Here is a 27818-nt window from a genome sequence, read left to right on the forward strand (position 1 = left end):
CACCAGGCATATTAAGAGTTTCCCCACCTCCAGCCTTTTCATGGAGGTCAGACCGCCATGAAAAGGCTGGTGGTGGGAAAACAAAGGATGCCCTAAAGGGCCCCCTGTTGCCCCTTTGCAGGGGGGGCATGCAGGGGGCACATGTTGTGCCACCCTGTGTGAATGCATCCCTGTCCCTGCACAGCATGGACTGGTCAGCGCATGCTGTGCCGGAACGTCTATTTGCAGTCTTGGTGCGGTGCAGTTATAAGGCTCACTATGAGCCTTTAAACTTCACCGCCACAAAACTGCCATGCCACCTGGCTTCCCGACAACAAAATTACTCGTAATCTGCCAGACGGTGGACGTGTTTGGCGGTCCTGGAGTGGGGCACTGGCGTGGCCGATCGCACCTGTACAGCCAAACTTGTAAGCAGGCCCTAACATACAGCGGTTTACACAAAGTCACTGCAAATCTCTTTGTTTGTAAGACATTGTGTAAAACTTACATTTGTTTCTACAAATGTGAAATATTTAAGTATAAAAACCAATACCTGAAAGGTAATAGCTCACTGTAGGAACGTGCCCTTTTTTGTCATGGTTACACCTACTTTTTGCCACTGGTGCTGATGTTTTTTGACTGATGTTCACTGGGTCCCTGCTAACCAGGCCCCAGTTCCAGTGCTCTTTTCCTAAAAGCAAAGTAAAATGGTCTAATTGTGTTCTAATTGGCACACACTTTAGCACCCCTGTAAGTCCCTAGTAAATGGTACCACTGGTACCCGGGTACTAGAGATGGTCCTTAAAGGCTGCAGCATATATTATTCTGCCCTAATGGACCCCCATACAAATTGTATACAGACTGCCATTGCAGGCTACGTGAGATTGTGCAAGCAATGAGTGAAAACAACACGTGGCATACTCACTGTGTGCTATACCCAAGTCACTCCATATAATATATGTAAGTCACCCCTACAACAGGCCTTGTAGCCCTAAGGCAGGGTGCATCATATTACGTGAGGACATATGTGCATGAGCAGCTATGCCCCTGTGCTGTCTAGTTAGATTACTAGATGGTTCAAGTGACAGGGAAACCATCTTAAGTATATGTACTGTGCACTACTCATTTTGAGTTCCCGAGCTACATAATGGCTTTACTGAAAACTATGGTGTTTGGTATAAAACACCTTATCTTAATAAATCTGTACTTTTGTCAGTACTAGATTTATTGTGACATTCACCCAGAGGGCACCTTAGCATCGCCCCCGAAAAACCTACCTGTTTCTAGTCTTCTGACTACTGGTATCGTCCAGTCTGCCACCACAGACAAGTTTTTGACCCCCTGCAGGTGAGAGCCCACGCTCTCTGAGGCCAGAAACAATGCCTGCTCTGGAGGAAGGTGTTCACTTTTCCTTCAGCTGGATGGCTAGGTAATCTGCATACAAAGGCTAGGGACTTCAAAGCCCTTTTAGCCTTTGATATGTGACCCAGTCATCCCCCAGACATGGGAGATTTCAACCCCTATCCTGAAACCCATTTGGCACCAGGACAGGCGGGAAATTAGCTATGCTAGGAGGCGTGGTGCACTACAAGGCCAGTCGCACCCCAAAGGTAGGCTGCCTCATGTGCTCCACGAATGAAGGGTTCCACAATTTTGATTTTAGTGGAAATAGGAACTCTGGGACAGGGTTATGCCCACTCCCCAAAGGAAATGGTCATATAGGGGGTGTAGTGACCCCAAGGGTAAGTAGCCCATTGCTTACTACCCTTCACTCCCGTTAACACCCCTAAACTGAATATTAAGTAGCCCCCCGACACCAGGAACTCAGATTCACCTGACAAGAAAAGAAGGACCAAGAAGATGGTAAGAAGCGATAACTGCGGACTACTGGTAGACTTTGGCGCCAAAACCTGCCTGTCTGCCTGCTGTCTTCCCGACAATCACAACAGTCTGACTTGTCCTGCAGCTTTGCATCCTCCAAAAGCCTTGGAGGGCCTCCAGCACTTTGCCAAGCCATCAGCATCCCCCTTAGAGTGGAGTACCCACTTCCCTGCAGGCTCTGACCGCAACATCCGGTTCACCCTTCTACTGACCACCAGGTCCACTGACTCAGCAGCCACCCAGGAGGAGGTCACCGTGTTCCAAGAGGTAAGATCTGTCTCCCCACCAAGTGTGAAGACACCAGGACCAACCGGATCCGGCCTGCACCAATACTGGGGGTACCAGAGTCCTTGCAGCAACCAAAGTTTGTTTAAGTCTAATCCGGACTCCAATGCCACAAAGACCGAGCAGCCAATGAGGGACATCAGCATCGCAGAAGCCAGCACCAGGAGTGGCCCAACTGTCCTATTTGTTCTCCCTTTGCACGTCTAACTGAGAATTGTGGGTGCCTTTGAGGCACATGCACCAGCCGACCAAAAACCTCTGCACCCGAGCTCCCTGGCCCGGGTCCATGACAACCGACGGTGCTGCCCTGCTCCCAGGAACCCCACAAGCCCGGCCCCTCATTGGAAGCTCACAGACTTGCCTCCAATTCCCCCCTCTGCAACCTGTTTCTAGGTGACCCCCCTATTTTCCTACAGTGTAGCACGCAAGGCTACCAACTTGTTCAGTGCCTCTGAACCTGGACACTCGAGGGCAGGTTAACTCAAAGTGCTGGTAGTACTTTGGACCTTGGGCCCCTAGAACCCTAAGACCTAAAGGGGACCCACGAGATTTGCTTGCAAATACCTGTATGCAGTTTGAGCATTACCACATAAAAAACGCATTTGTGTGAAAATTTTACTTACTGAAAGCTTGATAAACTGAAAAGTACTTACCCAATAACGAAGTTCTTTGTATTAAAATAAATATAAACATACCTGTTATTTTTATCTCTGTTTTTTTTCTTGTGTGCCTCATTTATTTAATCTGTGTATACTTAACACTTCCCTCTGATGAGCCTAATCTGCTCGTCCACACTACCACATAAGAGAACATTTGGGATTATTAATTTAAGCCCTGTGAGCCATTAAGGGTCGTCTGGACATTCTACATAGTGTATCTCGTTTTGGTACATTACTTAAAAAGCCAGTTTCCAGCAAGAGGTCAGGGATTTCTTTCTTGCCCTACTTCGATGACTGGTTGCTGAGTGCGGGCTCTCCACAGGAAGTCGTCTCCCACCTTCAGACTATGGTAAACCTCCTGCACTCGCTGGGGTTCATTATTGACATGCTGAAGTCACGGGTGTGGCTTGGCCCCTTATCATTGCTGCAGCGCTTTAGAACAGCTCAGAGCTTTCGCCCATTATCTGACGAGAATCCGGCATACGATCCCTGTCTGGGGATGCCTTCACAAGTTGTACTATAGTGGTGGGGGCCTGCATAGTGCCGTGGCTTCCTTTTTTAGGACCAGGACATCCACGACCCCTGGGAGACATCAATGGCCACGCAGATTGAGGCAATTGGCTGTGTGGAGAGACCTGCGATGTAGCCAGTGTGGCATGAGAGGCCCAGAGATATGTGATCGACCCACGCTGAGGAGTTGGTGCAGGCCGTTGCCTTCTGAACCACGGGCAATCACCGGAGGCCCGCATGGTCCAGGGGGGGGCCCAAAGGAGCTCGCATTCACAGGTGATGTGCGGCTGAGAGGCGAGGAGGAGGCCTGACTGGGCGGAGGAGTGTGCTGTACCCTGGGGTGAGTAGACACCCCACTATTGGAGGTGGGCGAGGTGGCAGCGGGGGCTGGATGACCCTCAGTCACTTACCTGTGCACCAGGGCTCAGAAGGCGTGCGGTCCCCTGGCTAAAGACTGCAGCCCAGCCAGGGCGTATGTGGGCCCGACTACTGACCTCCATAATCCTGCGCATTAACACAGATTCGGCCACATTGCACTGCGTGTCGTGAGCCCCCAGAGTTGCCCCCTGAAAAACCTACCAGTATCTAGTGGGATGGCTGACTGGTAACATCCAGCCTGCCACCACAGACATGTTTCTGACCCTTTGTATGTGAGAGCCCACGCTCTCTGAGGTCAGAAAAAATGCTTGCTGTGGAGGAAGGGTTTCACACCTCCAGCAGGATAGCTAGTGATTTAGCATATCAAGGCCAGGGGCTTCAAAGCTCCTGCTGCCTTTGATATGCGAGCAGGGCTTCCCCTAGACCTTGGAGATGCCACCCCCAGCCCTGAGGCCCATTTGGCACCAGGACAGTCAGGAAATTTGCTATGCAAGTAGGCGTGTTGCACCACCAGGCTAATCACACCCCTAAGGTGGCTACCTGATGTGCTCCGCAAAAGAAGGATTCCAGCATCTTGTTTTTAGTGGAGCTAGGAACTATGAGACAGGGTAATGCCTGCTCCCCACATGCAGTGGCTATATAGGGGGTGTAGTGACCGCAGGGTTAAGTAGCCCATTGGCTACTACCCTTCACTCTCCTTAATGCCCTTAAATTTAGTATTTAGGTGGCCCCCTGACATCAAGAACTCCGATTCATCTGCCTGAAAAAAGAGCAAGGATAAAGAAGAGCCGAAAATGTGAGAACTGTGGCCCAGCACCTTACTTGGAGTAAAACCTTGCTTGGCTACTGCTCTCCCGGAAATCATTGACACAGACTCACCCAGAAGCAGAGGAGTTGGCCTAACGGCTAGGGCGCTCGACCTCGGACCTGGGTAACTGGGTTGGAGTCTCGGTAATGACGCTGAACATCCTGTGATTCTGGGCAAATCACTTAATCTCCCCGTGCCTAACAAAAAATGAATGTGTGTCCTCATGTAATGTAACTGGTGCTATGTAAAGCGCTCTGATACCCGATTCGGATTCGGGTCAAGTTCGCGCTGTATAAAACTCTGCAAAAGAAAAAAAAAGCAGAACAGCCTCTCCAAACCCTTGAAGGTCTGCCCAGCACTTCATCGACCCAGCAACATTTCCCTTGAAGGGGAGGAGCCAGTAGGCCCTGACTGCATCTGCCCTGTACAGCGTCTTATCAACCCTGTGCCCACCGAGGGAGCAGCACTCTAAAAATAGGTCTTTGTTGCTCCAGGAGGGCAGATATGTCTCCCTGCCAAGTTAGCAGATGCCAGGAAACCCAGAAGCCGGCCAGCACCAATACCTGAGGTACCAGAGCTAGTTGCAAGCACCAAGGCTTGTTTGGGTCAGTCGGAACACCACCACTGCCAAAACTTACCTGCACATTCAAGCACTTCGAGAAAGGCCAGCTCCACTCTGAGAGTGGCCCTGCTGTGTTTCTTTTCACTCTACTGCGTGGTACACAGAGAACTGTGAAAGCCTCCAACTCACTGGCATGCCAATCAAAACACCTCTACACACAAGCTCCCCAGCCTTTGCTCACAAAAACGGACTCTGTCTTTGTGGCCCTGAGACCCTCAAGAGCCAACACATACCCCCCCCACCCCTTGAGTTCTGCCGGATTGGTCCCCGTCCTCCCTTGCAGCCTTTCTTACAAGTTCTTTTTCCGTTGAATTTAGCATGTAGCATTTCGAGTCTACCATCGCGTAAAGCACCCCTGCACCCGGTGCTGGCTCGGACCTTGTCACCTACTTATGTGAAGTCTAGAGAACAACAGTCCTGTAAGTCATATGTAAATGTAACTATGCAGTGAATGTTACTCCCATAGGATGCCTCAAATCTGACAGCTGTCATTTCGTACTATTTTTACTGTACAGTTTGATACCATTTAAAGTACTTGTCTGATGCTGATAAGTTTGGTGTAAAAAATTACATACAAATATGAATATTTTTCTAAATTGGTCTTGAGTTCCCCAGACTCTGCTGCACACCACAACTGATTCTGTGCGGCCTCTGATGCCAGAGAGAGAAACTGCCCGACCTGCTGCGGATTCAGCGTGGTGGCGCTGACAAGATGGCGGCTGCGAGTTGCTGGACACTGCGTTCAGCTCCTGGTCCACACTATAGCATAGTCCTAGTCCTTGAAAGGACTTGGCGGGGCGAGCACTGCGATGGTGTCCCGAGGTGCGAAGACTCTGCCACCCTACCTGCCGGGGCCAGACGTGGCTCATTATGGGCTCCGGGGACCCTTGACTACCCAGGGAGCTAAAGGCACTAGAATACGCCGGGTGAGTGAGAAGACGCGGCCAAGGCAAGGGTTTTTGATCCCGGGCACAAGCAACCAAGAACTGCGGGCTGCACTTCCCGACAGCGGAGCCCTGCCGGGTCCCTGATATGGCTATTGGGCTTCTGCTGCCTCGCTCGCGAGGCACTGCATTGAAGGCGGGAGGGCGGCGCTGCAGCATACTGCCAACCACTGAGAGCCTTCAAATAGACCGGGCTCAACGCCCCGGACTCCCAGCGAGGAGGAGAAGGGCACCACAACACAACAGGCAACCATTCTTAGTGGCCCCCAGTACACTGGGGAGTACAGAAGCACAGGCTCATGCTGCTCTACAGTAGTACAGTTCAGAGATGGTGCCTCAGTGTGGTGGGTGTCCTGCCCCCGAACTTGCCTCATGAAGTAAGTGCTGGCCTATATATGCAGGTGATAAAAAAGAATACATGTTGCGACTGGATGAGCCTCTGTTGTATCCCGGATGAACGCTGACTGTCCACTGGGCCTGATGACCTGCTCATGTCACTTTGGTGGAGAGGTGAGTTATAGTTTGGGCCCCATGTGCTGCACAGCTTGAAGATTGAGATTGCCTTGGTACCTGTGGCGTAGAAGTGGGATAGAATGGGTTACTCCAGTATTGGAACTTTCATAGATTCCCATAGCTTGCATCATACCCCGTTGTCGGAATGGGAGTCTCGGTAAACAAAATAACATAGCAGTAGTTACAAAAGAGAAAGAAAAAGGACTAGGACTCATTCCCTTTTGTAGCATATCCACCTCTTTTTGTAAAAGAGACCAAAATAAAGCAACAGCCAATCAGATTAGCCTCACCCCACAGAAGCCTCCTGAGAGAACCTCAGATTTTCTACCGCACGTTGTGCTTAGGGAGTCTCCTTTGAGCTCTGCTCATTTCAACTCTAGTTGGCTACTTTTTACACATTTTTTCTTCAGAACTGTTTGGTGTTTCATTCAGATATGTCTGACAAGGAGAAGAAAGCCCTTTTCAAGGCTTGTTCCACCTGTGGCAAGAAGAGGCTGTATGTGGAGGACAGGCATAAGGACTGCATTTATTGCCTGTACCTGGATCATAAGGCAGCGGACTGCAAGATCTGCCGCACCTTCTCTATGAAGACCCTCCGAGACTGTGAGGGTCGCCTTCTCACTTGGCTCCAGAAGGTAAATTTGAGGAAGGGAACTCTGTCAAGTGACAGTGAGGACTCATCATCTGGCACCTCATCTTGAAGGTCAGTGAAAAGGGATAGGGCTTCCCCTTCACCATCCTCTGAACGTCCTGTTAAGGCCTCAAAAAAGACCCCTCCGTGAGTCTGAGAGCCGGAGTCCGAGTAAATCTCACCACCACGGTGCAAAGGAGAGGGAAGGACTTTCTGCAGCTGCATCAGTGGTGGAGTCTGCTAAAACTTTTTAAAAGCCCTCTTCTCTATCTTCTGAAAAGTCAGAAAAAGATTCCAGATCGTCGACGGCGCTGCAGAAGGCTCCGTCGACGAAGACTTCAAAATCTCAAGTGAAAAAAGTTACACCATCGACAGGCTCGTCGATGGTACCTTCTAGTCCGTGTCGACAAGGGTGTCGACGCCGGTAGCGGCGTTCACGGTGTCGTCCGCGAGAGCAATGACGGCGACGGTAGGGGTGTCGACGGTCTCGTCGACGGCAGTGTCGACGACGCCCATCTCTTCGTCGATGGTGGATCTTCCGTCGACGACCTCGTCGATGATGGTTTCTTTTACATCCCCATCACCGACGGTACCGTCGACGACATCTTCTTCGACGGAGAGGATTACTATTTCCTTAAAGAGAATAACGCCTGATATGCCGTAGCCAAGGAGGGTTACCCCCTTGCCTCCCGCACTGTTGCTCGAGGAAGAAGAGGACTCTGACGGGGATGATCAGGATTCTTGTGGCTATGCCCATAGCCCCTCACAATTGTTGGTAAAATGTCAGGACACTGATTCTGAGGGCGAATACACTCGGGGGTACTCATACCTGCAATCCTATCGTCGTCAGGACAGCGCTGGCCAGGAGACGGTTTCAGTCCCTTCTTCCCTCCTGGCAGATCTCCAGGGCATGTTGCAGGATTATAGGAAGAGGTTTTCTCAAGCTACTCCTCCTCCATCTTCGACTTTCTCTGTAGTATATGCTGTGCCTACACCATCGGCTTCTGCAGTGTTTTCTCCGGGAGAACCATCCCAGATGGTTTCACAGCCGCAGGTATCCAGCCCAGGTATACCTCCAGTGGTCCAAGATGTTCAGGATGATTCCTCGGACGAGGATCAGAACGATGACAACAGGTCTAACCAGTGTGTAGAGTGGGAGGATTATGTGATCCCGGATCCAGCTTCACCTACTCCGGATCCAGTGGATTCTCCCCCGGCAGGGATTTCACAAACTGATGGAAAGAGCCTCCAGTAGATTCAAACTTCCTATGCCTTCAGTTCAAAACAGAATGCTTCCTTTATGATTTTAAGGAGCCCTATAGGAAAGTGGCCCGTTCCATTCCCATTGTCAGCCATTGTCTGGGACGAGGGTTTGAAGGCAATGAAGAACCTGGTTACTGTTGTTCCAGTTGTGCCACGCCTGGAGAAGAAGTACAAGGCGCCTGAGGATAGTCCAGCGTCCTTGATAGGTCAGCTGAAGCCGGATTCGGTAATATCGCAGGCGGCGCAAAGAAAGTCACGCAATCCTTCTGCACCCCTGACAACTCCTCCCGATAAAGAAGGCAGGTGCCTTGATAATGAGGGGAAAAGGTTTTCCTCTATGGCGAGTCTTTTGGTACGGGCAGCGAATGCGTTGGCGATTCTTGGTAGGTACGATCGCCAAATGTGGTGCGACCTCTCACCATATTTGGACCAGCTCCCACAGGAGTCCAAGGCGGAGGCCAAGAAGATTCTTCAGGAGGAAGAGGCTACATCTGCAGAAGTGATCGACTGCGCCATGGATATCGCCACAACAGCTTTCCGTTTACTGGCAGGCGCAGCTGTTTGTCGTCGCCAGGGCTGGCTCCGGGTGACATGGTTCCGACCGGAGGTTTAGGACAAAATTCTGGACCTCCCGTTTGATGGTGAGACATTATTTGGGAAACATATCGACAATGCCCTCCAGGACATTAAAAAAGATACGGAGACGGCAAGATCTCTAGGAAATCTTCCGTTTCGGAAGGTTCCTTTCCGTGGGGCCAGGGGGAAGAGTACCACATCCTACAGAGGCTCGTACCAACAGCAACGGTACTCTTCTTATGGTTCAACGTCTCAGGCGTATCGACCAACGTACCAACAAAGACAAGGCCAGACCTCGTCTTTCTCTAGGTCCAACACTAGAGGAAAACAAAATCGCCAGGGACGTGACACCTCCAAGAGACAAGAGCGGCGTTCTGGCTCTGCCTACTGTACCCTCCACCCCGTTAACACCTGTGGGAGGCAGGGTGTCTCAATACCTCCACAACTGGAAACGGATAACATCAGACCGTTGGGTGCTCAACATCATTCGAGATGGCCATACGCTGGAGTTTCTTCATATGCCACCTTCCAAGCCCTCTGTCGCTATGCCTTCAAAACATCTGCGTCTCTTACAGCTTGAAGTTCATCAGATGCTCCTCAAGGGAGCAGTGGAGCTGGTTCCCCTGTCTCAGAGGGGGGACGGTTTCTACTCCAGGTTTTTCCTGGTCAAGAAGACGCTGGAGAAATGGCACCCCATTTTAGATCTCAGGGAGCTAAACACCTATCCCATCAGTCAATACTTTCGGATGGTCTGTCTCCAGGATATCTTGCGTCTCCTCAACCCGGTAGACTTCATGGCCACCCTCGATCTCGAGGATGCGTATTTTCACATACCCATTCATCCAGCCCACAGGAGGTTTCTACGATTCACAGTAGCCAATAGCCACTTCCAATTCAAAGTTTTACCCTTTGGACTTCGCTCTGCCCCGAGGATCTTTACCAAGGTGCTGGCACCGGTGGCAGCTTTCCTCAGGAAACAGCATTTTCAAATCTTCCCCTACCTGAACAACTGGTTGCTAAAGGCTCCGTCAAGGCGGACAGCGGAGGAGACAGTCGAGGCATGTACGACTCTGTTCAGCAATCTGGGTCTGACTCTCAACAGGGAGATGTAGTCTCTCTGTCCGTCCAAGAGCGCACGGTTCCTAGGGGCCATCTTGGACACGTCTCTCAACAAGGCTTCTCCATCCTTCGGAAGGCAAGAGAAACTGAGGTCCTTGGCTCATCTGTTGAGAAAAAGAAAGTGTCTTTCAGTATGCCGTTACAAATCCCTTCTAGGAGTGATCTCTTCATGCATCCCTCTGATACCCCACTGCAGATTGCGGATGCGATCTCTTCAGGAGCAACTAGACACGCAATGGCAACAAGTTCACGGCTCCTTCGATGACAAGGTGGTGATTACTGCGGCAAAGAAAGAAGCAGCCTTGTGGTGGCCAAAAGAAGAGAATTTATCCCAAGGTCTATCCTTCGTAAGCAATCCGGCTCCTCAAGTTGTAACAACAGATGCCTCGCTGGAAGGCTGGGGTGCGGTTCTTCAAGACTTACATGTAAGCGCGCATTGTTTGCCCCAGCACCGCCTTCTTCACATCAACCTCCTGGAGCTCAGAGCGATTCGTCTGGCTCTACAAGCATTTCTTCCTCGTTTGCAGGGTTCGTCGGTTCTCGTCCGCACGGACAACACCACGGCCATGCACTACATCAACAAGGAAGGGGGTACCAGATCTCTTCCGTTGTCGCAGGAGGCCCAAAAAATTTGGGAGTGGGCGATCCTACACGGAATATCGCTCACGGCAGAACACCTACCAGGAGTGCTAAACGGAAAGGCAGATAGGCTCAGCAGGCTTTCATCAGTCAGCCACGAGTGGGAACTAAACCAGATGGTCTTGGAGGACATTTTGCACCAGTGGGGCAAACCCTCAATAGATCTCATTGCAATCCCGGTGAACAGAAAATGCCAGTTTTACGCAAGCAAAATACACCATCGCGGATCGCTGGGGAATGCGCTTTCGATAGCTTGGTCAAGAGCATTTGTGTACACCTCTCCCCCCATTCCGTTAATACCGAGGATACTCGGGAAGATCAAAACGGAGCCAATGCAAGATGATCCTAATAGCCCCAGCTTGGCAGAGGCAGTTTTGATTCACGGAGCTTCACCTCCACGTCCTCTACGGGTGATCGAGGATCTTCTCATGATGTCCCAGGGCCAGATCTGGCATCCAGATCCTCATTCCTTACACCTCTCAGCATGGCTCCTGAGCAGCGAGAATTCCTAGATCTTCATCTCTTGGAAGAGATAAGAGATGTTCTCTCTCAGGCTAGAGCTCCTTCCACTAACAAGACTTGCAGTCTAAAATGAAAACGGTTTTGCATCTGGTGCCAACAGCAAAGAGTGGACCCTTTCTTGTCTCGGCCTCATCAAGTTCTTCCTTTTTTCCTGTCCTTGGCTAAGGCAGGTCTGGCTCATTCGTCCATAAAGGTTCACTTGGCTGCAGTTTCTCGCTGCAGATGCACTGCATCTGGGCCTTCTCTCTGGTCCTCCAGAATTGTCAAACAATTTCTTAAAGGCCTATTTCGAATCTTTCCTCCAGTGAGGCCTCCGTGTCCCACATGGCATTTGAACTTGGTTCTCACCCAGCTGATGAAGCATCCCTTTGAACCAGCAGCAGATTTGAAATTCCTCTCATGGAAGTTGGCGCTTCTTCTTGCTCTCCCTTTGGCAAGACATATTGGGGAATTACAAGCTCTCACAATCCAAAAACCTTTCCTCCAATTCAAAAGAAATACAGTGATTCTCAGGGCTAATCCAAAGTTCATACCAAAGCTGCCTTCGGATTTTCATTTAAATGAACCGGTTATTCTCAAGGCTTTCTTTCCTCAGCCATCTACACCGGCAGAAAGGGCACTTCATTTGCTGGACGTGCAGCGGTGCTTGAAATTTTATCTGGACCGTACTAAAGAATTTCAGAAATCTTCTCAATTGTTCATTGCATTCAGTGCTTCCCGCAAAGGCTTACCCCTGTCCAAGCAAGGTATTGCTCGATGGATCTCCAGTGCTATACAGTTCTGTCATTCTGCAGCAGACAAGCCTCTAGAGGGCAGAATTAGAGCATACTCAACAAGGTCCATGGCTTCCTCTACGGCTCTCTTTGTGGGGGTCCAGATTAAAGACATATGCAGGGCTGCAACTTGGAGCAGCACGCACACCTTCACAAGACATTACTGCCTGGAGACCTTGGCACAAGAAGACACGGCTGTAGGCCAGGCAGTACTGAGGAACCTCTTCCATTGAGTGGTTAGCTTTCCTTTCTTCCCTCCTTCCTTTCTTATTGTTATTTGCACATTTTTCTATGTGTTCTTTATGTGATTGCTTTGTAGTTTGATGTTTGCCTAAAAAAAGAAAAAAGAGGTAAAGGAGAATAGAGAAAGAGATGTCACTAAGGGAGCAAAATGTGCTTCTGACTGCTAGCTACTCTGATACAAGCTATGGGAATCTATGAAAGTTCCAATACTGGAGTAAGAAAACAAGTTACTTACCTGTAACTTTGGTTCTCCAGTATTGGTAACTTTCATAGATTCCCATGCGCCCACCCTCCTGCCCTGGGAAAGCTCAGCCCTCTGCAGGATTTGGTTGTACTGTGACACAACGGCTACGAAAATCTGAGGCTCTGAGGTTCTCTCAGGAGGGTTCTGTGGGGTGAGGCTAATCTGATTGACTGTTGCTTTATTTTGGTCTCTTTTACAAAAAGAGGTGGATATGCTACAAAAGGAAATGAGGCCTAGGCCTTTTTCTTTCTCTTTTGTAACTACTGCTATGTTATTTTGTTTACCGATACTCCCATTCCGACGACGGGGAATGATACAAGCTATGGGAATATATGAAAGTTACCAATACTGGAGAGCCAAAGTTACAGGTAAGTAACTTGTTTTCTTCCCTGGACTGCTAGGATCCTGCAGTTATGCCTACGAGAACACAACGCTGCACGATGCCCACTGAGTGCCCTGACCACGTGCTCCAAAGTGATTATATTGCTGGCTTCCTAGCAGGTCCAGGAGGAGAGGGCCCGCCCACAACCATTCCAGCCTGATCACCCTGAGCTGCATGGGTGTAAGAGTCTGCGGTAGATTTGCCCATTGCGTGCTCTCAGGGATGCAGAGAGGGTCAATAAGATGTGGGAAAACTCATATAGTAGGGGGCCGTAAGTGGTGGAGATGGCGGTTATAGATGGCCATACCTGGAATATAAAGCATGCTCCACTATAAGATGGCCGCCGCTTTTACTTGGATGTTCAATTGAATATGAGATGAGGTAGACAAGCTCCCCGGTACAAAACAGTTGTAGGTACGCGGGCGAGCGTCTAGTATTCCGACCTTTTTCACGTGCCATGTTTTGGAATCTTGTTTTTTTTTTTTTTTTTTTTTTTTTTTGAAAAAGTTTTTATTGAACAATAATTCGGTTACAAGTACGGGCCTACAACCACCCGGGCCGGCCGCTAGGTACAGAAGGAAATCTACACATATCAAGGCTGCAATCAGTTCCCAGGGCGCTGCCCCGCAGTGGCTCCAGATAGTTCTCGAGGAACAGGAAGCGTAAGTCCAACAATCACAAAAACAAAAGGAAAAACAATAAAAAACAAAAGGCGAGTTATGAGGGAAACCAGTGCGGATCAGGCTCCCCCCGGGAAACTCCCGTCAGAACAATTGAGCAATCCGCTAAAGAGAGGAGTACCGGGAGGCCGGGGACGGAGGGGGGGGGAGGGGGTCAAGGGAGATGGACGTCCATATGTAGTTGTTCCAAAAGGCGCCAGGAGCCATCAAGGGTCAGGGGGACATGGCGATATCAGTGTCTACCAGGGGGGGCGTACAGATGCCTCCGCGATACGCGTTCCATTGCCCCCAAATGCTACCCCATGCCCCCGGCTTGCCACGGGCCACATACACAGTCTTCTCCCTAAACATACACCAGTCCATATTCTCCTTCCATACTGACACGGTGGGCGGCCGTTGAGCGCCCCAAAGTTGCGCTATATCCCTCTTGGCAATCATGTTCCCTAGGGCCGCCCACCGAGTCTGAGCCGCGCTGTAGTCATTGGGCTCCCACACATTCAGGACACAGCGACGCACCTCCGGCAGCAGCACAACCCCGGTGACCTGTCCCATAACCGTGTGGACCCGGCGCCAGTAGTCCGCCACCTCACGGCACTCCCAAAGGATATGAAGAAAGGTGGCGCTGAGCCCACAGCCTCGCTTACAGAGCCCGTCGCCGGAAAATCCCATCGAGACCAAGCGCGGACCCGTCACATACACCCGGTGGAGAATCTTGAGCTGTACCAACCGAAGACGAGCCGGAATGGCAACCTCCTTGGGGGACGACAGTGCAGACTGCCAATCTTCGTCGTCCAATTCCACCCCGTCCCCAGTCCAAGCCTCCCGAAGGCGAACAAGAAGGTCCGCCCGGTGATTGATTAATTTTTTATAAATTAAAGAAATAGTACTATCAGGGACATGTCCATCAAGTATGCGGTCCTCGAGGGGCGATGAAACAGGGATCTTGGTCCCCTCCCCGAAGACCGAGAGCAGGGCGTGCCGAACCTGGGCGTAGCGGAAGAACTCCCTGTCGGTCAGCTCGTATTCGGCCTGGAGCACCGCGAAAGTCTTTACCGCGCCCTTGTGCCACAGGTCTCCCACTTTGCTGATACCAATCGTGTCCCACTGGTCAAACCCCTTCGTGGTCCACAAGCTTCCCAGGCGGTCGGAAGCAAACAAGGGAGTAGCACATGTTAATCGCTCACTCCAGCCCATGGCCGCAGTGGCAGCCCTCCAGGTCCGCACCGCAATCTTAGTAGGACCCGTAAGGGTCCGGCCAGCCAGGCGGGAATAAAGTGCCCTGTTGTAGTTCCCGCCGGGAAGCAGGAACTTGTCCATCTCATACGCCGGATTCAAGCCGGGCGCATACGTGGCGTGGTTAATGGCAGATAGCTGCGAGGCCCAATAGTACCTGCGAATGTCAGGAAGCGCGATGCCCCCGTCATACCAGGGGAGAGTGAGCTTGGCAAGAGCAATACGCGCCCGCCCGTCCCACACCAGTCTCCTCTGCAGGCTCTCCACCTCCCGAAAATAGGCCACTGGGATAACATCGAAGGAGTTCTGGAGTGCATAGAGGAACCTGGGAAGGGACATCATTTTAAACAGCGCGGCCCGACCCAGCGGGGACAGGGGGAGCCTGCACCACCGGGCCGTGTCCTCCCGCAGCCGCCGAAGTGGACGCAGGAGATTCTGCTCATAGCGAGCCACCGGGTCCAGCGAAACGTATATCCCCAGGTACTTAAAGCCGCTCAGAGATATCTGAATCGGGAGCCGAGGCGGCAGGAGAGGAGGACCACCAGAGATGGGATAAACGCAGGATTTAGACCAATTGATCGTGAGACCCGAATTGTTCCCAAAGGAGGTCAGAACGTCAAAAAGGACGTTGAGTGACTGCCGCGGTGAGGTGAGATACAGGAGAATGTCGTCCGCATACAGCGAGACCCGATCTTCGAAGCCCGGGCCCCACCGGATCCCTCTAAGCGAGGGCTCCCAACGGAGCCAGGCAGCGAGTGGCTCCAGGGCGAGAGCAAAAAGCAACGGGGACAACGGGCACCCCTGCCTCGTGCCCCTGCCAAGGGCAAAGGGCCGAGAGACCCGCCCATTCACCACCACTTGAGCCATGGGTCCCGTGTAAAGGAGCCTCACCCAGCCAATAAATCCCTCTCCAAAGCCGAATTTATCCAAGACGGCCCAGAGGAATGGCCACTCAATAGTGTCAAAGGCCATCGTGGCATCCAAAGAAACCAGCACGGCCGGTTCGGAGAGGAACTCCGCCCTGGCAAGAGCACCGTGAAGACGCCGCAAGTTAAGAGCGGTGTTGCGGTGCGGGATAAAGCCGCATTGGTCCGGATGTATAAGGTCGCACACGACACTCAACAATCGATTGGCCAGGACTTTCGCCAGGATTTTAGGCTCCGCATTGAGCAGTGAAATAGGCCGGTAAGAAGTACAGCGGTCTCGCGGCTTGCCCTCCTTGGGGATAACGACTATGGTGGCCAAGCGCTGGTCGGCCGGAAGGGAACCCGCCGCAAGAGAGTCGCGAAACATGCGGCTGAGGAAGGGCGCAAGCTTATCAGGACGCAATTTGTATAGTTCAATGGGCAGACCGTTAGGACCCATCGCCTTGCCCGAGCGAAGGGAACGAATCGCGGTCGCTATTTCATCCGACGACAAGGGGGCGTCCAGCCGCTCTCGGTCCTCAACGGACAGGCCGGGCAGAGCAATATCTCTCAGTAAGAGGCGAGAGTCATCCTCATCCCTGTCAGTCACCGGGGAGTACACCGCCCGGAGGTGGTCGGCGAAACATTCCACAATCTCATCCGGCTCAGTCACACACACACCATCCGCAGCACGCAACTCGGGGACCACACGATTCACTCTCTCCTTTTTGTCCAGCCACGCAATCAACTTTCCCGCCTTGTCCCCCGCGTCATACAATCGGCCCTGCTGCTCCCTATACATAGTTTTGGCCGCGTCAGTGACCAGGGACCTATATTCGAACTGTTTCAGGCTAAGGGCATGTAGCCCGTCCGGAGTAACATTCGCCTCCAAGGCCGACTCCAGCCCCGAGATGTCAGTCTCAAGCTTCACCACCGCCTCGCTCCTAACCTTCTTGGCCACCACTATTTGGGCGAGGGCGTGTCCGCGTATCACAGTTTTAAAGGCTTCCCAAAGGGACAACGCAGACGACACCGACCCCTCGTTTTCACTGAAATATTGGTCCGTGGCCTTAACCAGGCTGTCACGAGTCACAGGGTCCCGCAAGTACCAGGGGTTAATGGGCGCTATCCGCCCTGCGGACCGCGACCCGGTGTCAAAGAGAAGCCACAGCGGAGAGTGGTCGGAGATACCACGCGCCAGGTGTCTGACCTCTCGAATCCTACCAGTCTGCGCCGCGGGCATAAGGAAGTAGTCTAACCTGGAGAGACTCCCATGCGCCCCCGAATGAAAGGTGAACTGACACTGGGTCGGATGCATTAGTCTCCAACTATCCACCAAGCCGAAGGTCTCCAACATCCCACCCAGCCATGACTGGGCAGCGGGGAGGGTCCTTGGTGGGTGACGATCCAGTTCACCCGAAACCACAGAATTAAAGTCCCCGCCCATGAGCAGGAGGCCGTCCGGAAGGTCAAGCAGCAGTCGACCCAAGTCAATAAAGGTGGAGTTCTGGAGGCCCGGGGGGACGTAGACTGAAACCAGGGTAAGGGGCTGCCCCTCCCACCTCCCAATCAAACACACATAGCGCCCTCTGTCATCCGAGACTATCCTCGTGATCTCCACCGGAAGGGAGGTTCGCAGGAGAATGCCCACCCCCCTGGAGCCAGTTGTGAAACCAGAATGGGCTACGAGGCGGTATCCCCCCCTGTTCATCGCATGGCAGACATTGCCGACCAAATGCGTCTCCTGGAGAAACACCACATCAGGAGTCAAACGACGCAAATATTGCAGTACAACACCCCGCTTAATACGGTCCCCCAACCCATTGACGTTCCATGACATAAGCCTCAACCCGTCTCCCCCCATCCCCTCCAATAGATCAAGAGGCCCCCAGCCCGCCGCACAGTTCCCAAATATGGACAAAAATCAATACCTCGCCCTGTAAACAAAAAACACACAACAAAACAACCCCTCTTCCCCCCCAACCCCACCCCAAGTCCAACTCCCCCCACCCTGCACCCCTGCGGGCCAAAGACCCCCCCCAACTTGCAGTGTGCCTGTCGCCCCACTAACCCCATTCTACAAAAAGACCCCGGAGGAGGAAAGGGACCCGAACCCGCCCGCACCCCTCACGGGTCCTGGTAAGACACAGTATGCAAGAGAGTAAGACCCAACTGTACAGTGCAAAACCGCAAAAGCAAGGACCAAATGTCAGTCTAAGGGGACCCGTCACCTGCGGTGCCCCCAGAGGGCCCGGGCCGGCCACCCCCGTCCGGCAGCGAGTCCAGCCAGTCACTTGCGGCCACAGGAGAGTCAAAAAAGGCTGTCCGCTCTCCATGCTCCACTCGTAGTTTCGCCGGGTAGATCATCGAATACTTCAGGCCCAGCTCGCGGAGACGGCGCTTCACCCCTTGGAATCCCATCCGCTGTTTCTGGACCAGTTGTGTGAAGTCCGGATAAAAATTGATGGTCGAGTTCTCGTAGCGGACCGGGCCACGGGTCCGTGAAGCCTGCAGAATAGCGTCGCGGTCCCTGTAGTGGAACAGTTTAGCCACGATAGGCCTCGGGGGGGCCCCCGGCCGCGGCCGGCCGCCCGGCACTCGATGGGCCCGCTCCACGGCGAAGAATTTGCTTAGGCCAGCCGGGGACAGCTGTTGCATGATAAGTTCCTCGACCACGAGGTCCACCGGGCGGCTGTCGGAGGACTCCGGTACACCAATGATGCGGATGTTGTTGCGTCGGGCCCGTCCCTCGAAGTCCTCAAGCCGCCGGGCCATATGGTCGTTGACCACTCTAATGTCCCCAAGCGCGGCCCGCAGATCCGACACCTCCGCACCCAGGGTGGAGGTCCGTGCATCAAGGGCCTGGACCCTCTCGTTAGTTTTGGAGAGGTCGGCCCGAATCAGGGTGACATCGATCGCGACAGTGTCGATCTTACGGGCCAGGGCCTCATATTGCGTCGCGATGGTTTCCCTGATGCCCTCGATGGCGCCCATAATGTCCTGCAGGGAAGGTTCCGCAGAGACGGTCGTGCCTCCCCCTGCAGCATCCGGGGAGAGGCCAGCAGCGCCAGGGGACCCCCTGCCCTGGGTGTAGCGGTCCATGTTGTTGCTCTGGACCGGCCCCCCGCGCAGAGAAGCCTTGGTCTTGCGCCCCTCCGGACCCCCTTTGCCCGCCATGTGAGCGCAGTCTCTCAATGGGACCTCCGATCAAGAGGTGTGCGGGCGCCAGCAAAAGGACCACAAACTGTCGGTGTAGGGGTCGGAGGCGTCAGGCCCACCAGTAGCAGAGGGAAGCAAGCCTCGGGCAGAGGCCCAGGAGGCACCTCGCCACCCTGAGCACGCACGCCAGCCGATCTCCTGAGGGCCAAAACCGAAACCGAAAGTGCTGAATCGGCAACTGGCACCGCGCTGAGGCCGCTGTTGTTCAATTGCAGCCCGGCCCCACGGGTCACCTTCACCCCGGCCACCTCCGTCGGGTGGGTCCCAAAAGTTCCGACGACGACAACTCAGGATTCCCAGGTCCGATTAGAGTTTTAAAAAGAGATATAAGATCAGCTGGTCTTCATCTCCCAGATTCCATAAACCAAATCAGGATAGTCTCAGGATATATTCCGAGGAGCAGAAAGGGCCGGGGAGCCCTGTGCTCACGCGACCATCTTGGATGCGCGCTAGGCTCCTCATCTGGAATCTTGTTGAAGTCTTCACTTTGCGGACGGGAAAGGGTGTGCAGCCAACTTCATTATGGACTGCGAATTAACTGGCATAAATCGTGTTTATTTCCTACGCCAAGGGACTGTAAGCGTTGCAGTGGGAACCCTGTTGCTTGCCATACCTCGGGATACATATTCACCCAGATCCTACTGACTTACTGGAGGGGGAACATGGGGAAGGACATTGGAGTGCTCGAGCCAAGCACTGAATTTTGGCAAACACTTCCCCTATCAGTAGCGGGCTGAGTCACATTGCTAAAAATGATAACTCTCCCTCCCCCCCTCCTCCCCCCACCCCACCTATTATATTCTTTTGTGGTCCTGCCAGTTTTGATCCCACTGGCGATATTTTGAGGCATTGATACACTTTTTGTGGGTTTCATTTGGGTTCGGGCCGCAGACGAGTTGCTCTAACTACATTACAAAGACCAGTGAGAGAAGGTGGGTCGGCAGTTCCCGAATTTGAGACCTACTGTCTGGCAACACAGCTCCAATGCCTGACACAGTGGCTAGTGGGCGGATTCTTAGCCATCGTGTGCCCCTTTTGTGCCTGACCTACACATCCTGACTAGGGTTCTTCTTAGACTCCCCTGCCTCAGCGCAAGCAACTTCATAGTGCTGCGACGCTGCTGGACTTGCAGTCTACAGAAGATGTGTGTGAGACTATGATATTCCCTCGATATACCGCTGGGATTCTTGGACGTGCTCCCACAAGGGAAGGACTGACGAAAATTAATGGATTGGGTGACAGCACGTGCGACGACCTTCGTGGAACTATTGGAAGCTGAGGTGCTCATTTGAAGAGTTCCACTTGAGACATGACCTGCGTAAGTGCCATTTACTCCTTCATGGTGCGCCAACAGCAATTCAGACGTTGGGGGACTGGCATGGCAGAACTGCCTCATGCTAAAAGATGCCAATACCTGGTCACCTCTTCAGTGATCTTAAAAGCTGTTATTTGCTTATACAAAATGGGTACGCTACTATCTCTGGGCACATCTTTCAATTCCACTGGGAGGAAGACTTGAGATCCTCATCCCAGAGGGGGACTAGTGGAACATTTTGGAACAGATACCCAAGGTGTCTAAGAACGCCCGATTAAACTTTTCAATCTTTATGTGCTAGGTAGAGCATACCTCACTCCCGGTAGGATGAATAGATACTTTGCAGTGGAGTGGCTGATGTGCCGGAGATGTGGGGACGTGGAAGCTGAAACCCTACATATGTTTTGGGAATGACCGGGGATAGTGGACTACTGGGAAGAAATTACTGGAGTACTGGCTGAGGTCACTGAGAGGGAGGTCCCATGCATCCCTAGGCACTGTCTTTTGAGCTGGTTCCCGCACACTGCCAAAACTAAGGCTACAAGCAAGTTTCAGTACCTGGCCTTTATTATTGTAAAGAGGGAATTCACCATGAACTGGAAGATACTGTGAGGACCCCGTATGGCAATATGGAAAAAATAATTTGAAAGGTGGGCAGGATACGAGAGCATAGTGTTGCTCCGGGAGGCCATATGTGTACAAGTATCACTTGACATGGCCAGGGCCTAGGAGACATTAGTAGATGCCCTGAAGAACCATGACCCCATCTCACCTGAGGGGATACCGGGTACCCCCTAGAAGCGATAGCTATTTTGGGGGCTAGACCTCCCCACAGGGGTTGCACAAAAGATTAATAAGGCGTGGGACCCCATTGTGGCCTCAGATGGAAAAAAAAAATACTTGGGACCACTTACACAGAGTAGCTATCACTTAAACCACCCACAGGAACTGGAGCAGTGGAGGGTGTGGGGGGGGGGGTGGTTATGGGTGGTGGTAAAGTTCCTGCCCAGTTAACCAGCATTTGCAATGCAATAGGTCTCGCAATTACACAAGTTTGAGCTTTTGGCATGGTAAACGACAATCCCATTTTTTTGCTTTGCTTTTTAAAACATAAATAAAAGGCATTGTCATATGTTGGGGCGCTAGGTGGCGCGCTTGCAAGATGGACACAAGCGAGTGAAGCTCCCGCTGCCCGGTGCCGTTATCCTGCCTTTTCCCTCCTGGCTGGGCTTCTTCCAGGTGCTGGACGCCGCCGGTAGCGGGGCTTGGGATTCCTGCCGCCTCACGATGAGAGTTGGCCGGCGCAGCCGCTTACTACACCGGCCTCACAGTAAGGAAGTTGGTGCAGGCGAGCGCGGTGACGTGGGCGGTGAGCCGCGGCCGGATGCAGCAAGTAATTTAGCCCGCGGCTCACCACGAGGAGCCCAGGCCGTGCTGACTGGAGCGCCGGCGGTGGCGGTTGTGTGGCGCCGTCGGACCTTTTCTGATGTGGTCGCCTGGACCAGCGGCGGCTGCGGGCGGCGGACCTGCCATACTGTGAACTGCGGGGGATGCCCTGCCTCGCGAGACGCCCTGGGCAAAGCAGCGAGGGCGACGAAGGCGCGGAGGTGGCCGAGACCTACTGGTGGCGCCGCGGAGCGCGAACATTGAAGGCGTAGCGGTGCAGCGGGCCCCCTGCAGACTTCCTGGGGTGCAGCTGCAACCTTGGCGTGACACTCGTGGCATCCAGGTGAGAGGTCAGCCTGAGCACTTGGTGGAGATCCCCCGGAGGGGTTCCGCAGGCCTGACAGATGTGGTGAGGTGACCGGGGAGGTGAGGCGGACCTCCCAACATGCCACGGTGGAGTGGTGGGCCCGATGCTGGACAATGAGGTGGTCCTCGCAGTAGTGGATTGCCCTGAGATCTGCTGCGACGGCGCGGGGGCCTGGAGCCTTGGGGGCCCGCTGCCTGCAGTCTGGTAGGCGATCAGTGGGCGGCCTGGCACCGGACTACGAAGTGAGCGGCGGAGGGGGAGGCCACCCGGCGCTGGCGTGAGGGGAGCACCTGGGCTCCTTACATATACCGGAGGTGCTGACGCGTGGTGGTGGTGCCTGGAACCCTTTACATACAGCATGGCGCCGAAGGAGCAGGAGAGCCATGGACTGACCTGCGGGTGCTGGCGGTGGCGCACGCCGCATGAAGTGCCCAGGCATAACTGGAGTTGGGGTGCCGTCTGGGGTGTGTCGCCGCCTGTGCCACGCCTGTAGCACCGGGGTAGTGCCCAGCAGTTGGTGATTGCGCAGGAACAGCTGCCGGAGGTAGAGGTGGCGGATATCCATCAGCCCTACTTAACGAGGGACGACGGCGTCCAGATGGAAGAGGGGTGCCCGGCGGGGGACCGTGGTACATTGGGGGAGTGACGTGTGACGACCCTGGGGGTTCACAAAACCCGCGAGTAACAGGAAGCTGGTACCTCCTGGCCGGTGGCTGCAGTCCCTGCGGGGGGGGGGGGGGTCTTGGCTTTCCCTCTCCTTCCTCCACCCTTGCCGCGTTGGCAGAGAGACTGTGGTGTCAACCCTCTCCTGTTGTGGTAGACTGGGGGTCTGGGCCCGGGCCGCCTGCCTGGTGCCGGGGTTACCAGCGGATGCCTACGGCACAGCAACTGGTCATGGGCCGGCTACGAAATGCGTCAAAGGAGGGCCGGACACCGTCGGCGGGCCCGGGCCTCATGCCGGGATGCCGCGGTGATAGCGTGGAGCCTCAGGCAGCGGTGCCAACGGCAAAGCTGGACACAGTACTAGCGGCGGTGGAGCGAATTGGCTCTACCCTGGAGCAGACGAAGGCTTCCCTAGAGTCCCGGATTGATAAAGTCACGGTGGACTTAACCCTTCTTCATGCGGACCACCGCAAGTTGGCGGACACAGTGGCCCAACAACGCCAAACGCTCCAGGATGTCCAACCAGTGGTGAACAATCACACTGCAGCCTTGCAGGACCTGATAGACCGCGTCCACACCCTGGAAGACCGTGTCGAGGATGCCGAAGGGCGCTCCCGGCGCAGCAATATCAGAGTGGGGGGATTACCGGAGGGCGAGGAGGGACGACATCCAGAGCAGTATGTCGAGAGGTGACTTCGAGATCTGCTCACTCCGGGGGTACTCTCTCCGCAGATCGTGGTGGAGCGGGCCCACAGGGTCCCGGCGCAGAAGCCCAAACCGGGGGCTCGGCCCCGCCCATTTCTGTTCAAACTTCTCAATTACCGGGACAGAGATGTGGTGCTTCGCGAGACCAGGAAGTTGTGCGCAATCACAGTGGGAAGTGGGCAGGTGATGTTCTTCCCGGATTACACGGCGGTGGTGCAGAAGCGGAGGAGCAGCTACCTGGAGGTGAAGCGCCAACTGCGTGACCTGGTGATTCCATACTCTCTGCTGTACCCGTCGCGCCACAGAGTGGTCACGAAGGAGGGGACTCGCTTCTTCGATGCCCCTTCGGATGTCTGGGACTGGCTGGAGGAGACTGAGCAGTGTAGGGGACAGAGGCCTACAGATCCGGGACTTGGCAGCCAGCGGGGGAGTAGGCCAAGGCGGCGGCGGAGGGGGTCCCGTAGAGATGCAGGGTTTGTCCCGGGGGTGGCGCCTAGCCCGGAGAGGATGCTCCTTGAACGCCAAGGAGCGCTGGAAGCAGTGGCAACCCTTGGGTCTACGAGTAGTCAGGGATATGTGGACACTCACGGACGTAGTGAGCCCGAGACCAGCAGATCATCTTGTCTGTCCACCATTCTCTCTGAGGACCAATTAATGCCTCTAGTGACACCCCAGAGTTCTGACCAGATTGTGTGAGCCGGGAGCGGCGTGACGACAGCGCCCACTGGCACGCACGTCAATAAGCGATGGACAATGAGTCATGGTGGCTGACTGCTTACAGACTCCACTGTATGCTATGGTATTGTGCAGTGTGATGGCGCCGTTAAGTCTATTTGGTCGCTGCATGTGTGTGGAGGGACGGGAGGCCCTGCCCTGGGGAGGGACTGCGCGTCGAATGGAATTTGCGGCAGGTGGCGTAGATAGCTGCAGTTAGGTTCTCCGCCCATGCTTGGCCAGGCCCATACTACAGAAGGCGCCTACAGCGCATACAGGGGCACCGCGGTAGGGGAGCTGCTCATGGTAGTTACAGCCACACTAAGCACCCGTTCGCCACTACCTGGCTTAGTTTCACTCCATAAGTGTTTAGCTTACAGTTTGGACGAATGCCCGTACGGGGGTTTGCCCTGTTAGTTATACTGGTTTTGATTCCCAGTTCGCGTGCTTGGCAGCACGTATATGTTTATTTGTTCTGTTTCTCGTTGCAGCGCACCGGCATGACATATAGCGCCCATGTTCCTCCCACTGGTCGACCGGACCCCGGTCCCGTTGCCTATGCAGTCTTTAATTGCTTTAGATGGCCAACACCGATGTAATCACATGAAATATCCGGGGCATGCACACGCCAGCGCGTAGATATTCAATTTTTGCTTATTTGCAGCGACACAAGGCGGCCATAGCCCTCCTTCAGGAGACTCACATGACACAGTCAGAAATAGCCCGGTTGCGCGCCCGCTGGAGGGGTCAACTATTTGGAACTACATTTTCTGCACACGCCAGGGGCACGTTGATCTGGGTGAGGGCGGGCACTCCGCTTACATGCACGGAGGTGGTAGTCGACCCGGCTGGGCGATACACATTAGTACGCGGGCGACTTAATGGACAACACATATTACTAGGCTCATTGTACGCCCCGACCGTTGAGCAATTGTCATTTCTTGCCCATCTGTCCACGGTGTTAGCACCGTACGCAGGCCTCCCCTGGCTACTGGGCGGGGATTTTAACTCAGTCCTCGACGTGCGCCTTGACCGGTCCTTTCCGCCCCTCCGTAGCACACAGGTGGTTTCGAACGCACGGACTCTGAATGACTGGATATCGCGCTGGGCGTTGGTTGATGTGTGGCGCAGTTTACACCCCGATGATCGCATCTACTCGTACTATTCGGCGGTGCATGACCTCCATGTACGTCTTGACAGGGTGGTGGGCTCCTATTCTTTGCTTCCCGTGTTAGACCAGGCTGAATATTTAGGTCGGACGCACTCAGACCATAATCCTCTTAGACTGTTCCTCCGATGGAACCCCGGCCGTCCCCCAATCCCCACATGGCGCCTCCAACCAGCGGCTCTGGAAGATGCAGAATTCCGTGCATCCTTAGGCACGGAGATCGAGCAGTTTTTCGATCTGAATGAGGGCACTACGAGTGGGATGCCCATAAGTCCACGATCAGGGGGCATTGTTTAGGCGCGACGTGGAATATTCGCAAGCAGCTTGCATTGTCGCTTGCCGCCTTGGATTCTCGCCTACTCTCGTGCGAGCGACACGGGGAGGGCGGGGGTTGTGATTCGGTCCGGCTGATGCGGCTTCGGGCTCGCCATGCCGAGCTGCTGGAGCGCTTGCGATGCCACAATTATACAGCTCACTCGGCTCGTGTTCATGCCGCGTCGGACAAGGCAGGGAGGTTGCTGGCCTGGCTGCTGAGACAGGAGACTGTTCACGCTCCGATTGGCGCTATACGTGGACCCGACGGGTCACTTGTATACACGCAGTGGGAGATTCATCAGGTAATGACGACACACTACGCGTCTCTATACTTATCGGCGGGACGTCGGCAGGAGCAGGACCTGGACCAGTTCTTGGAGGCTGCCTGTCTGCCCACGGTCCAGATGAATATCAGGAGTCGCTCGAGAGCCCTCTCACTACGGATGAGATCGGGGACGCGGTCGCCTCTCTGGCTTCTGAGAAGGCGCCAGGTCGTGATGGGCTCCCGGCGGAATATTATAAGACCTACCGGGAATCGCTGGTACCCAAATTACACACCCTCTACCTGGCCGCCCTCGAGGAGCGTACCATATCCGGCTCAATGCGAGAGGCCTATCTGGTATCTCTGCTCAAGCCAGGTCGGGATCCCACCCAATTGGGGTCCTACCACCCCCTTGCTCTGCTTAATGCGGATTATAAAATTTTGGCTAAGGTGATGGCGGAGTGCCTGGCGCCAGCGGTGCCGGCGCTGGTACATGTCGACCAGAATCGTTTCATGCCTAAACGCAGCACCTCCCTTAACCTGCGGCGGTTCTTTTGAGTGGCGTCCGATAGTGTCCTACAATGGCCTAGAGCGGGCTGCCTGGTGTAAGAAAGTGGGTTTCTGTTGCAGTAACCCCCCCCTTTTTTGCCTAATAGCTGATGCACTTTTCCTTGTTGTGCCCTTGGCTCCTGCCAATCAGGTGCCCAGGGCCTGTGTTCCTTTCCTAAAAACTGCCTAACAGCCAAAACCCAAATTGGCAAACCCTGGCCACATGTCAGCCCCTGGTAAATGGTACCCTAGGTACCCAGGGCCTTGTGATCAGGGAAGGCCTCTAAGGGCTGCAGCACTCATTGTGCCACCCTTAGAGGCCCTGTACCCTAACACACACACACTGCTCTTGCAGGCTGAGTGTCTGGATACAAGACAAAACAAAGAGTCGACATGGCACACATCCCTGTGTGCCATGCCCACAACCTACACTGTCCTGGCATACATCAGCCACCCCTCTAGCTGGGTGCCCTATGCCAGTGGTGTGGGCACAAAGGCAGGAGCCCTGTGCCCCTACAGTACCCAGGTCCATTCCTGGGTCCTGTAAGTGCAGTGCTGCCAGCTAAGAGTATATGGTGCTGGGAGCTTGTCAAACACGAACTCCACAGCACCATAATGGCAACACTGAAGACTGAGAATTTTGTTATCAAACTGCTCAGCACATTAAATCCACACTGATGCCAGTGTGTGATTTAATGTACCAAGCACCACAGAGGGCATCTTAGAGAGGCCCCCTGAAACCTAAACCTACAATCCACGTCTGTTCTGAGGCTGCCTAGGCTGCCACACAGCAGACATGTTGTTGGACCCCTGGGTAGGAGAGCCCCTGCAACAATGCACATCCTGGGCGAGGTGCTAAATCTTTTCCCCCAGGATGGGCAGGGGGAAGCTTCAAAGGCATGCCGCCTCTGTGAGATTCCCCAGGCCACTGCAACCCCCCACTCTGGCGGGAAGCTTGGCCGGAAACCCCAAATAAGGACAGGGGATGTGCCAGCCTGCCAACCCCACCCCTCAGGTGGGGGAGGCGAGGTGAAGCACATCTCCGGGCTCTCGCCATCTTGAAGATGGGAAGCCCTGCCCAATCAGGACTAGGCTCCTGCCCCCCTCCCACAGGAGAGAGGCAGGATAGGGGGTGTACCCACCCCAGGACAGGGACCCATTGGCCCCTGCTCTTCACCTACCTGTAACGCCCCTAAATCTAGTATTTAGGGGCACCCTGAACCTTCCTTCCCCAGATTCAAAACTACAAAGAAGAGCAAGAAGAAAGAAGACCTGCCCTGCGGCTTCTAAAAAGAGGAAGAAACCAACTGCTTTGGCCCCAGCCCTACCGGCCTGTCGACCCTCGAACCTGCTCCTGCTCCAACCC

General features: G+C 54.0%; 1 protein-coding gene across 4 annotated transcripts in view; it reads left to right on the forward strand.

Moving 5' to 3' along the window:
- The window catches only part of CEP290 (centrosomal protein 290), a 1516454-nt gene that overhangs the window by 108201 nt on the left and 1380435 nt on the right, over nucleotides 1-27818 (forward strand). The window lies entirely within an intron of this gene.

This window comes from Triturus cristatus, chromosome 4_1 (genome assembly GCF_964204655.1).
Source record: "Triturus cristatus chromosome 4_1, aTriCri1.1, whole genome shotgun sequence".
NCBI classification, from domain to species: Eukaryota; Metazoa; Chordata; class Amphibia; order Caudata; family Salamandridae; genus Triturus; species Triturus cristatus.